We start from the raw sequence: 13,838 nt of genomic DNA, 5'->3' as shown, positions 1-13,838 counted from the left end.
AAGTCTAGGGAGGAAGAAAAGGAAAATAAGCCAAAAACTTTCCATTCAGTGCTTGTCCCTGGCAAAACGAATTTGTTATTTTAAAGCATCCCAAGCTTTGTTCCTGTGTAACTTTCCTCCGGCCAAGTGAACAAGACCTCAAGTTGAAGCTATATTCCAAGCTGTGGTTTATATATGAATATTCATGTGCTCACCCTTTTTGAGTAGTTTAGATAACACACATTTCCTATTCTAGATTTAGACATTCTTAGATGGGCAAAATTGGACCAGAAAGGAAGGAGGGAGAGAGGAAAAGGGGTGGAGAAATGAGCAAAAGTGAGATCTATAGTCTTTATTAGCTCACCTGGAAGCATCAAAAAATAAGGAAATTTCATATTTGAGCAGCTAGAGGAAAGGTGGCCTCCTGCAGTTCAAGTTTTTATGAATTTTGTCCCTAAGCTTTTCATACCTATCTTGATTTATTAGCCTTTCTCAGCATTATATCTTGTAGACCTGCCAGAAGAACACAGAGGAATGAAACATCTGGCAAATTTTCCCAGATCCTGTTATGAAATATCTTCAATCTTCAATTCAGTGAAAAGTAAACAAGTCATTGTCTTCCCCAGAAGTGATTCACTTTGCTGTCAGAACCCATGAACTGCAGGAGATGGAGGTTTCTGGGTCCCTCCTGGGGCTGATGGGCATGTGGGCCCTGTCTTTGGCAGTCTGGCTTAGCTGAAAGAGTCACAGAACTCTCAGATGCTTCACCAAAACAAATACATCTTCTTGCTCATTGAGGTGGTTATTGTTTTAATTTCTGAGTGATATGCTTTGATGCTGTTAAGGGGTCACTTACGAATTGACATTATATCAGCGAATAGTAATTGCTTAATTTCTGCAAAAACGTCTAGTTTCATTTGCATTCCTGCCTTCCAACCCCAACACACACACACACACAAGACAATGTAGATAACATGGCTACCTACAGCTGCTTGTAGCATCACATGGCCAGATTCCTTTTCAAAGAGAAGAATTCCAGAGATTTTTCAACATCAGCCTGCTCTGAACTTAAATTAAAATGCACACTATTTCTAAAATCTCTGTATCTGTTAAACATAAAACAAAGAGACTGACTACTATGCTGGTGAGTCCATCCAGGGATATTTTTTTTTTTCATCAAGGCATCTTTAGAGATATAACACACAGCCATACTAAGCAGGTACAGGGAGTCCTGAACCAGAAGGACTGGAAACAAGCACAAACTAGCTTTTAAGTTCCCTGAGCCTCTGAGTGACTTAGAACCAGATGATTCTATAACAACACATATGAAGAAATTGAGGTTGAATGTGGGGAAAAAAAATTTGGTCAGTGTTTCAAATAAGTGATGTCAGTGCGGTGCAAACAATTCAGATATAGGATGTTGGGAAAAAACAACTCCAAAATTAGAGTGAGTCAACTTGATCCTACAATCACCACTGCTCCACTGCAGAGATTCAGCAGTGACTCACAACAGTACATTTTAACTGTTGCTAGCATCTGATCCATGTGACTCCTCCCAGACTGTCTCAGCAGTCCAGAAAGTGGAACCCCTTCTTTCACAAGGAGCTCTGGTTCATTTTTACAGAGATTAAGTTATGAAGAGGTTAAGTACAGAATCTTAGTTGTCTTTTTGTTTTATTTTTTATTGAAATATAGTTGATTTACAATGCTATATTAGCTTTACGTGTACAGCAAAGTGATTCAGTTATATATTTTTAGTTTCTTTTCCATTACAGGAAAATATATTGAATATAGTTTGTGGGCTATACAGGAGGTCCTTATTAATGATCTGTTTTATATATAGTGGTCTATATATTTAATCCCAGACTCTTAATATAGCACTCACTCCCCCTTGCCCCTTTGGTAACCATAAGTTTGTTTTTTATGTCTATGAGTCTATTTCTGCTTTGTAAATAAGCTCATTTGTATGATATATATTTTTAGATTTTTACATATAAGCAATATCATACAACATTTTTCCTTTTCTGATCTTCTTCTCTTAGTATGACAATCTAGGTCCATCCAAATTACTTCAAATGGCATTATTTCATTCTTTTTTATGACTGGGTGAAATCTCAGCAGTGGCCACAGGACTGGAAAAGGTCAGTTTTCATTCCTATCCCAAAGAAAGGCAATACCAAAGAATGCTCAAACTACCGCACAATTGCACTCATCTCACACACTAGTAAAGTAATGCTCAAAATTCTCGAAGCCAGGCTTCAGCAATATGTGAACCGTGAACTCCCTGATGTTCAAGCTGGTTTTAGAAAAGGCAGAGGAACCAGAGATCAAATTGCCAACATCTGCTGCATCATCAAAAAAGCAAGAGAGTTCCAGAAAAACACCTATTTCTGCTTTATTGACTATGCCAAAGCCTTTGACTGTGTGGATCACAATAAACTGTGGAAAATTCTGAAAGAGATGGGAATACCAGACCACCTAATCTGCCTCTTGAGAAATCTGTATGCAGGACAGGAAGCGACAGTTAGAACTGGACATGGAACAACAGACTGGTTCCAAATAAGAAAAGGAGTATGTCAAGGCTGTATGTTGTCACCCTGCTTATTTAACTTCTATGCAGAGTACATTATGAGAAACGCTGGACTGGAAGAAACACAAGCTGGAGTCAAGATTGCTGGGAGAAATATCAATAACCTCAGAAATGCAGATGACACCACCCTTATGGCAGAAAGTGAAGAGGAACTAAAAAACCTCTTGATGAAAGTGAAAGAGGAGAGTGAAAAAGTTGGCTTTACGCCAACATTTAAGCTCAACATTCAGAAAACGAAGATCATGGCATCTGGTCCCATCACTTCATGGGAAATAGATGAGGAAACAGTGGAAACAGTGTCAGACTTTATTTTTGGGGGCTCCAAAATCACTGCAGATGGTGACTGCAGCCATGAAATTAAAAGACACTTACTCCTTGGAAGAAAAGTTATGACCAACCTAGATAGCATATTCAAAAGCAGAGACATTACTTTGCCTACTAAGGTCCCTCTAGTCAAGGCTATGGTTTTTCCAGTGGTCATGTATGGATGTGAGAGTTGGACTGTGAAGAAGGCTGAGCACCAAAGAATTGATGCTTTTGAACTGTGGTGTTGGAGAAGACTCTTGAGAGTCCCTTGGACTGCAAGGAGATCCAACCAGTCCATTCTGAAGGAGATCAACCCTGGGATTTCTTTGGAAGGAATGATGCTAAAGCTGAAACTCCAGTACTTTGGCCACCTCATGCGAAGAGTTGACTCGTTGGAAAAAGACTCTGATGCTGGGAGGGATTGGGGGCAGGAGGAGAAGGGGACAACCAGGATGAGATGGCTGGATGGCATCACCGACTCAATGGACATGAGTCTGAGTGAACTCCAGGAGTTGGTGATGGACAGGGAGGCCTGGTGTGCTGAGATTCATGGGGTCACAAAGAGTCGGACGAGACTGAGCAACTGAACTGAACTGAATATTCCATTGATTAAGTCTTTTTAATGGTTCCCATCTCACGCATGGTGCTGGGCATACAATAAACATTTAATAAATACTTGTTGAGGTGAAAAGATGGGGATAGTCTCCATTATTTTGGATGGCACCTCATATATTAGCTATGTATTTATTGCTTTTCTTCTTCCTTTTAAAGCTAAATGAAGGCAAAAAGGGGCTCTAGTACTTCCTAAATTTCCTTCTCGAAATAAATGAGCCAGCTGGAAACTCTCAAATTTTGAATCTCTAGTAATTTTGTTCATGCAGTTCCTCTGTCTTTCTCTCTTTTTGATTTCACCTTAATAAGCACTAAGCCTATTAACGCTTCCACTCAGTGATGCAAGCAAGGGAGAGAAGACGGAACACCACCTGCATTTTGCCTTTCCTTTTTCTCAGGGAGCCAAATTATGTCATTTGTGTAAAAGCATCTCTCCTCTTTTCCTCTCATCAGCCCCGGTCATCTCTCCTATCTGACAGTGGAGCAGCTCGGCATGGGGGCAGCTTATCTTGGCGGGGATCTGGTGGTGGGCTTTTAAAGATGCCCCAAGCTGAGCTGGAGGTCTGCAGTTCTTGGCACTATTTATTTAGGGACAAATAAAAGTGGAGGAAGAGTCATTGCTGTCTCCTCTGGTGCACTGGTGTAGAAAATGTTAGTGAACATTTTAATTTTCAACTCCAGTTTCTTAATTCCTTATGGTGGAAGAAAGAAAAAGAGTAGGCTAGTCAACCTGGGAATTCACAGGCCCACGCTCATGCCTGGCATTTGTTTTTGTAAACGTTGTAATAGGGTTTAGGAATGAGAGACAAAGGCGTGGAAGGACATTTCAAGGCAGTCTGCTCCAATCAGTACTGTTCTCTCGTATCACAAACAGTTATTCTGTTTGTTAAGCCTGTTTGAAAATGCTAATCCAGGTTTGTTTATGGTTGGCCTTCAGCCTGTAAGTCTGCAGGCTGGCCAAGCCGGGCAGCCACAGTGACCCCATTCCCTGTCCCAGCCCTACCTGTGCGTCACAAGCCTTGTGGAGGACCAGTGTGCCACAGCATAAACAAGGGCAGTGAAGCTGGAGCTAAGAGCAACCAGCTTCCATATTTTCTTGTGCTCAGTCACTCAGCCATGTCTGACTTTTTGTGACCCCATGGGCTATAGCCCATCAGGCTCCTCTGTCCATGAATACTGGAATGGGTTGCCATAATCCCTCCTCCAAGGAATCTTCCTGATCCAGGGACCAAACCCACATCTCCTGCATTGGCAAGTGGGTTCTTTCCCATTGAGCTACCTAGGAAGCCCAGTTCCAAAATCAGTCCACCACTTATCAACATCCAACAAACTCTTCTAATATCATTTGTTGTCGTTTAGTCATTACATTGCATCCAACTCTTTGCAACCCCATGGACTGTAGCCCACCAGGCTCCTCTGTGCATGGGATTTCCCAGGCAAGAATACTGGAGTGTGTTGCCATTTCCTTCTCCATGATGTTTTCTTGCTTTACATGAAAAAAATTGGCCAAGTTTCCTCCAAACTTGCTTTGGAAACCAGGATTCCAAAAGCTGTGGTCAGGAAGTAGTCAAGGAGGCTAAATTCAGCAGTGAAGGAAAATCTTGATTCCTCCACCAAGCCCCTCACATAGAATGGGAGAGGAGAGCTGGCATGAAAGTGATAGAATAGCTTATTGCTATTGTTGTTTAGTCACTAAGTTGTGTCTGACTCTTTGTGACCCCATGGGCTGTAGCCCACCAGGCTCTTCTGTCCATGGAATTTTCCAGGCAAGAATACTACAGTGGATAGTCATTTCCTCCTCCAGGGGCTCTTCCTGACCCAGGGACTGAACCCATGTCTCCTGCATTGGCAGGAAGACTCTACCACTGAGCCACTAGGGAAGCCCCATAGTGAGTGAGTGAAGTCGCTCAGTTGCATCCGACTCTTTGCAACCCCGTGGACTGTAGCCCACCAGGTTCCTCAGTCCATGGGATTCTCCAGGCAAGAATACTGGAGTGGGTTGCCATTTCCTTCTCCAGGGGATCTTCCCGACCCAGGGATTGAACCCAAGTCTCCTGCATTGCAGGCAGACGCTTTAACCTCTGAGCCACCAGGGAAACCCCATAGAGTAGCTACAAAATATTTAATGTAAATGAGTGGGCTCCTCATGGGCTGCTGAGGGGTGGCATCTCAGGGCCCCCAAGCTGTTGGTCCCTGACTTGGTTCATATACATGGGTCCTGCTGGCCTGGAGGAAAGATCCTGAGTGCCAGAGGATCTAGTGCTAGTTCATCTAATCTCTGTGCCCATAAAATAGAGAAATTAAAGTCAGACATGAAAAATAAGAAGGCAAAGAGTGGTTCCAGAGCCAGCCAAGAGGACATGCAGGCAGCACTCGACTTAGCTGTATCTCTCCTCCCTATCCATCTAACCCGGGTTATACTATTTTCTGGGCTTCCCTGGTGGCTCAAATAATAAAGAATCTGCCTGCAATGCAGGAGACCTGGGTTACATCCCTAGGTTGGGAAGATCCCCTGGAGAAGGGAAAGGCTACACATTCCAGTATTCTCACCTGGAGAATTCTGCCATCCCTGTAATTCTTAGGCAGACTTCCTCAAGCCTCCAAGTCACCTCTAATCTTTTCTTCAAATCTCCTTGACTCTGCAGCAGTTAGCAGGCCTGGGGGTGCAGGGCCTGCTGAGCTAGGCGGCTACACTGTCAGTCAGCAACCTAGTGCCAGCCGAGGAGTGTAGGAGGCTGCGATGATTTATTGCGTTTATTCTTTCTACCAATATGAATAATCAGGCCAAACTACTATTTTTTTAAAGCCAGGAATTAACTACTCCTGAGGTACCATTAAGCTGAAATAAAATGATTGGTAGAAAACTTTAGTGTGCCATTATGCTAAATATGTAGTGGTATAAGATTAAATTGCTTTCTGCTCTCTGTTCTTTTTGTCCTAAGGTTTGACACTCTGTGTGGTATCATCAGATGATATGTATTTTCCATCATTAAACCAGGTAAAATGTTGCTTCTTCACTGTCTGAGACTTGATGAAATTGTTTCATTTGGGTTGCTTTGTTTGAGTTACTATTTTGGGAGATGATTTTTTTTCTGTTCTTTGTACCTATTGCTATTGAGTGGAATTTACATACAGATAATGTTTTATAATGTATATACCTGTGTTGAATTTACATACAGATAATGAGTTTTATAAATGTATATACCTATATGCATGTGCTAAGTCGTTTCACTCGTGTCTGACTCTGTGCAACACTATGGACTTTAGACCAGCCAGGCTCCTCTGTCCATGTGATTCTCCAGACAAAAATGCTGGAGTAGGTCATCATGCCCTCCTCCAGGGGATCTTCCTGACCCAGGGATTGAACCCACATCTCTTAACGTCTCCTGCATTGACAGGTGGGTTCTTTACCACTAGCGCCACTTGGGAAACCCATAAACATTTTAACCATTTCCCTAATCAAGACATAGACTATCTCCATCATTCTAGAAAGTTGCCTTCTGTCCTTCTCCAGTGACTTTTAACTACCTCTATGCCAACAAAGGTCCGTCTGGTCAAGGCTATGGTTTTTCCAGTGGTCATGTATGGATGTGAGAGTTGGACTGCGAAGAAAGCTGAGCACTGAAGAACTGATGCTTTTGAACTGATGCTTTTGGGTTGGAGAAGACTCTTGAGAGTCCCTTGGACTACAAGGAGATCCAACCAGTCCATTCTGAAGGAGATCAGCCCTGGGATTTCTTTGGAGGGAATGATGCTGAAGCTGAAACTCCAGTACTTTGGCCACCTCATGCGAAGAGTTGACTCATTGGAAAAGACTCTGATGCTGGGAGGGATTGGAGGCAGGAGGAGAAGGGGACGACAGAGGATGAGACGGCTGGATGGCATCACTGACTCGATGGACGTGAGTCTGAGTGAACTCCGAGAGTTGGTGATGGACAGGGAGGCCTGGTGTGCTGTGATTCATGGGGTCGCAACAAGTCGGACACGACTGAGCGACTGAACTGAACTGATGCCCTGAAAGATAACTACTGTTCTGATTTCAAAGGTTAGTTGCATCAATTTTTAAATGTCATATACATAGAAGCATACTCTACATAGTCTTTTGTTGTTTGCTTCTTTTGCTGAGCAGGTCTCTGCATGCATAAGTGATTTGTTCATTTTTACTGTTGAGTTGTACTCCATTATATAAATGTTCCAGGATTTGTGTATTCCTTCTCCTGTTGATGGACATTTGGGTAGTTTCTAGGTGGAGCTGTTGTGAATAAAGCTACTATAAAAGTTCTTGTGTAAGCCTTATTTGCGAGTATGTTTTAATTTCTCTTGAGTAGCAGTAGAATGGCAAGATCAAAAGGTCGATGTATGTTTTAACACTATATGGAACTGCCAAGTAGTTTTCCAAGATGATTGCAACATTTTTCATTTCCAGCAACAGAGTATGAGAGCTCTGGTTGTTCCACATTCTAGACACATTCTTTGATTTCAGCTATTCTAGTAAATGTGAAATGGCAATTCATTGTGTTTTAATTTTCATTTCCCTGCTAATAATGATATTGAGCCTTTCTTCATGTGATTATTGGCTATTTGCATATCTTTTTTTGAGAAGTATCTACTCAAAAATTTTCCCCATTTCATTATTGAGTTGTCTTTTTTGACCCAGAGAGATGTTGTGGGGAGGGAGGTGGGAGGGGGGTTCATGTTTGGGAACGCATGTAAGAATTAAAGATTTTAAAATTTAAAAAATAAAAAACTAAAAAAAAAAAGAATATCATAAGAATGGAATCACAGTGTGTAGCCTTTTGCTTCTGGATTCTCTTACTTAGTATAAGGCAATTAATAATCTTCTGTGTTGTCATATGTATCAGTGGTTCATACATTACTGAGGAGTAATTTTATTCCTTTGTGAAGATGTGCCAGATTTGTTTATTCATTCTCCAGCTGAAGGCCATTTGGGTGGTTTCCAGTTGGAGCAACTATGAATAAAATCACTACCAAAAAAAAAAAAAGTTTCTATATATTCTAGATACAAGCTCTTTGCCATATCATGAACATGTTCTGTAATCTGTGGCATATCTTTTCCTTTTCTTAACAGTAGTTTTTAATAAGAAATTTTAAATTTTGGTAGTCTAGGTTACTATTTTCCTCTATATGTAGCATTTTTGTTTCCTCCAAAAAACCTCTATGTGTTTGGGTGACTTTTTTATTGAAACTATTAAAAGAACATTTTCTAAGTGTTCTCAAGAATAAACATTTCCTGATTATCTATGTTCACAAAAATATTTCTTTATTTTCATTATTCTCATTTTATTCACCCAAATGTAGTGATGTGCTGGTAAACTGGCTTTCTTGGCAAGGGAAGCCCTGGTTTATAGTACTTGACAATCTCCATGGTGTTAACACTCCCACAAGGACTAACTTTCAAGCTGTGTGTGCATTAGTGGCTCAGTTGTATCTGACTCTTTGTGACCCCATGAGCAGTAGCCCACCAGGCTCCTCTGTCCATGGAATTCTCCAGGCAAGGATACTGAAGTGGGCAGCAAATCCCTTCTCCAGGGAATCTTCAATACCCAGGGATCAAACCCAGGTCTTCTGCATTGCAGGCAGATTTTTTACTGTCAGAGCCACCAAGGAAGCCCAACTTTCAAGCTACCAATGGTTTAACAACTGGATTACAAAATTTCTGAATATTTAACCATCCATTGTCACTAGCTATCTTATTATTTCCTCCAGTACACCATTGCAATTGACATGTGAAAACAAATGGCAAGGGGTAAACTCTTGAGGAAGAGTTTGATCCCGGGGACATTGCAAAGATGCCATGTTTCAAGGAATACTTGGCGACCCAAATTGGACAATTAGTGACAATGACTGAGAACAGAGCCTGACCTGACTTCCCACTGTGGCTACTATTAGCAAAAATGCAGAGATGGGTGATAAGAGAGTTTAAAAATAAACACTTAAAATGGGAAACCCACTGCTGCTGCTGCTAAGTCGCTTCAGTTGTGTCCAACTCTGTGTGACCCCACAGACGGCAGCCTACTAGGCTCCTCTGTCTCTGGGATTCTCCAGGCAAGAACACTGGAGTGGGCTGCCATTTCCTTCTCCAATGCATGAAAGTGAAAAGCAAAAGTGAAGTAGCTCAGTCGTGCCCGACTCTTAGTGACCCCATGGACTGCAGCCTACCAGGCTCCTCCGTCCATGGGATTTTCCAGGCAAGAGTACAGGAGTGGAGTGTCACTGCCTTCTCCGGGGAAACCCACAGTTCTGACAAATTAGCATAAAAGCAGAGGCTCTGTGATATTCTAATTATTGGGGAGATCAAGAGGCAACTTCCTCCTAAAGATAAGAAAGGACACTGAATGGAAGGTTGAAGGACCTCATAAGGCTGGAGGATGGACATTTAGATTATGAACAAAGGGAGCCGAATAGAAACCCAGACAGTAAGTGATTCATGAAAAGACCCAGGACCTATCTTGCCTAGTGAGATCACTTGGCATAAGAATCAAACAATACATAGCAAAATCCCAGTGAGATGGTAAATGACACATTTCATCCATAGCTGCTGTGGCCAAATGGTCTGCTTGATGATCTGACCGAGGAAATGATCATGGAACGAAGACCTTCAAATCATAAGAAAGAGTCTCACAGATGACTTTCTTTTCATCAAAAAGATCAGAAAATGGATAGCAGTAAGCTATACCACAGCAGTCAGCAGAAGGAGGTGTTTCACAGCAATCATTCTACAAAGAACTCGCATATTAGAGTAGAAAAACCTGGAGATCGGCAGCGTGCATGGTTTTCTGAAGAAGCAGTAATAGAAATAGAGCAAGAGAAGCACATGTTTATTCTTTCAAAATTAAGCTTTGGCCAATATGAACGAGGATTTAGAAGTGTTTCCAGTAAATATGAATACATGGGCTTCCCAGGTGGCATAGTGGTAAAGAACCTGCCTGCCAAAGCAGGAGAGCTGGCTCAGAGGGTAAAGCGTCTGCCTCCAATGCGGGAAACCCGGGTTTGATCCCTGGGTCAGGAAGATCCCCTGGAGAAGGAAATGGCAACCCACTCCAGTATTCTTGCCTGGAGAATCCCATGGACAGAGGACCTTGGTAGGCTACAGTCCACGGCGTCGCAAAGAGTCGGACACGACTGAGTGACTTCACTTCACTTAAGAGATGCAGGGTCACTTACACACACACACAGGGAAAGCAGAGAATTCTCTTCTCTTCAGCAGAGTTAAGCAACCGTGAATACTGTATATGTGAAAACCACCTAAATGCCAGCAATCGATAAATGTGTAATTAATTAGGAAAGAGTAAGTGGGCTTCAAAAAGAATATTTAAAAGAAACTGTAATTATATGAAAGTATTTAAAGTTTAAGTTAAAATATAGGAAAATATTGAGCATCTATTACTAAGCACCTTTTACTTTTATTAAAAAAAAAAAAAAAGAATGTTTCATCATTGCCTGAAATAATGGAGTCCACTGAGTTACACAGCTCCCAGGAAGATTATCTGCCATTTGCAGACATTACCATTAGAAATGGTAGGTATGATGTGCTCGTGTTTTCCTATAGTATTATGTTTGTAAAGGACTTTTATTATTTTTTCATAACAACTACATGAGCCAGGTTTTCCTGCCATGCAGATATTAGAAACAACATAAGATCAGGCAAAAGGCAGAGCCAAAGTCAGAGCAGTGACTTTGATACCCCTTGTCCAAGGACATTGGTGGTGGGGGAGTCCTCTGTGACTGCTTCATGCTTTCCTCTTTCAAGAAACATGGTAGCAATTCACGTCTCCACCTCCTGGGAAGTATGGTCATGTGATTTCCTTTGCCAAAGAAATATGAGCAAGAATGATGTGTTTCACTTCCTGGTAGAAACTTTAAAAGCCAGGGTGCAATTAGTCACCGTCTCTTCCTGGGAATGGGAAATCTATGAATATCCTGGGGACACATTTAAAAATGAAGCTTCCATAAATCTGGATCTCTGAGATCCCCATCTTCTTCACTTGCTTTGGCCATGTAGCATGAACACCAACTAAATTTGCGCTGTGCAAAGTCACTGAGATTTGAGGGCTGTTTGTACAATTTAACTTATATTTTGCTCAAAACAGAAATTACCCTTTCACAACAGTAAACTGGATATCTCATTGTCCAATCTATTCTTAAAGACAATTGAATATTGTCAAAATATCACCCACAGTACATTTGTTAATTAGAAAGAAAAAAAAGTTTCCTTACAATGGAGAAACCTGGCAGACATCGTCTCAATCATAAGATCAAAATTAACACTAGTCACAGGATAAATAGACATCATGTGACCCTAGATAGGATATACTGTACATAACTCCAACATCTGTGATACTCCATCCACAAAACAAATAACTGGGGCCTAAGCATGAGGAAGGGCTGCCCAGGTAGCTCAGTGTTACTAAAGAATCCACCTGCAATGCAGGAGACACGTTTCAATCCCTGGGTTTGGAGGATCCCTTGGAAAAGGAAACGGCAACCCACTCAAGCTGTTGTTTCCTGCCTGCCCCCTCCCACCCCCCCACCCCCTCCCACCCCCCCACCCCCCCACCCAGATTGCCTGGGAAATCCCAGGGACAGAGGAGCCTGGCAGGCCACAGTCCATGGGGTCACAAAGAGTCAGAAACGACTGAGCAACGTCTAAAAGAAGCATAGAAACCCTACATTGAGTAATTTCTAAAAAATGATTTGTTGACAGTCTTCAAAAATGTCAAGATCATGGAGATTAGAGAAGACTAAGGAACTAGTCCGGTTGAAATGATCGAGAGACTGACAGTAGCCTTAACGGTTGACCCTGTGTAGACCTTCTCTATAAGGGATGTTACAGAGACATTTAGCAAATCTTGAATGGGATTCTGGGTCAAAAGTATATAGGAGGTTTCTCTACTATTCTTATGACTTTTCTATAAGATTGGAACTGTTACAACAAAATATTACACGAATCTCTTTGCCTGGCACAGTAGGTTCCCAGAAGCTTGTAAACAGAGAGTTGGGGGCAGGGAACCAACAGGGGACACCATGCCTGGCAGAGGCTGGTATGTGTGTGTTAGTCGCTCAGTCATGTTTGACTCTTTGTGACCCCATGGACTGTCGCCTGCCAGGCTCCTCTGTCCACGGGATTTCCCAGGCAAGAATACTGGATTGAGTTGCCATTTCCTCCTCCAGGGGCTCTTCCTGATCCAGGGACTGAACTTGGGTCTCCTGCATTGCAGGCAGATTCTTTACCTTCTGAGCCATCAGGGAGGTATTGCCAATATTTCTCAGTCTTGTCCAACCAAATCAGCCTCTTGTGTTCCTCTGTTGCTACATGGCAGTGACTGGGTCACAGAGACTGTTAATGAGATGGGATGGTAAAGAGGCTTTCCTGTTTCTGGAAATTCTGCTTTGTACAGTCAAGTAAGAGAAGAGTAATTTGGGGAGCACAGGCAAGAGGAGGATGAGGGTAAGGGCCCAGAGGTAATGAACAAACTCAGAGGTGCTGAAAGAAAAGTGAAAGTGACGTAGCTCAGTCGTGTCCAACTCTTTGTGACCCCATGGACTGTAGCCTACCAGACTACATCCATCCATGGGATTTTCCAGGCAAGAATACTGGAGTGGGCTGCCATTTCCTTCTCCAGGAAATCTTCCCGACCCAGGGATTGAACCTGGGTCTCCTGCATTATAGGCAGATGCTTTACCATCTGAGCCACCAGGGAAGGAGCTGGGTCCCAGGCAACTGAGCAGACAGCAGACCCTGATGAGAAAGGCAGGAGTGGTGAGCAGTGAACGAGGGGAGGAAAGCACAGTCAGAAAAAAGTAAGGGAGCATACATAGTTGATGGTATAAAGATTATACTACATGGATCGTGATGAAGTATAAAGTTGGGAATGATCACAGCCTAGTATTCAAAAGTGGCAGAGGGGAAAAAAAAAAAAGGGAGACTTCCCTTTAAAATCACACCCTAATAGCAAGCAAGAAACCTGTTCAATACCTTAGTAACCAGATGAACATCCAGTGCTCAGAACATCATTATGGAATCAGAGAGAGCAGAAGGGAAGAGGGAAAGGCTCACCCAGGACTCCTAGTAGGGACCCCAGGCTTCTGAAGTGACCAGCAGGAAGACATACAGATGTCCCTTGCACAGCCTGAGAGCATTCATCTTTGGATGCTGAGTACCTAATGCAATTGCCAGTTACCTAGAAGTTGCTCAATAAATGTTAACTATCCAAGGAATAAATGTTTCTCTTAAAGACAAATGAAGAGAAACAGAGAGGTCTGTATCATTAGGTAAAATCTAGAGGAAATTATTAGGAATAAATAATTGTATATAGCTCTTTGTGATGAC

At 42.3% G+C, this 13,838-nt stretch overlaps 1 non-coding gene across 1 annotated transcript; it reads right to left on the bottom strand.

The window, feature by feature from the left end:
• Nucleotides 1-13,137: 13,137 nt before the first annotated feature.
• TRNAY-AUA (transfer RNA tyrosine (anticodon AUA)) lies at nucleotides 13,138-13,209 on the bottom strand. The gene has a single exon. It is a non-coding gene; the product is annotated as a tRNA-Tyr (tRNA).
• Between the last annotated feature and the right edge of the window lie 629 nt (nucleotides 13,210-13,838).

The sequence above is a fragment of the Ovis canadensis genome, chromosome 7, assembly GCF_042477335.2.
Source record: "Ovis canadensis isolate MfBH-ARS-UI-01 breed Bighorn chromosome 7, ARS-UI_OviCan_v2, whole genome shotgun sequence".
Lineage (NCBI taxonomy): Eukaryota > Metazoa > Chordata > Mammalia > Artiodactyla > Bovidae > Ovis > Ovis canadensis.
This window is presented reverse-complemented; position numbering and strand designations above follow the sequence as displayed.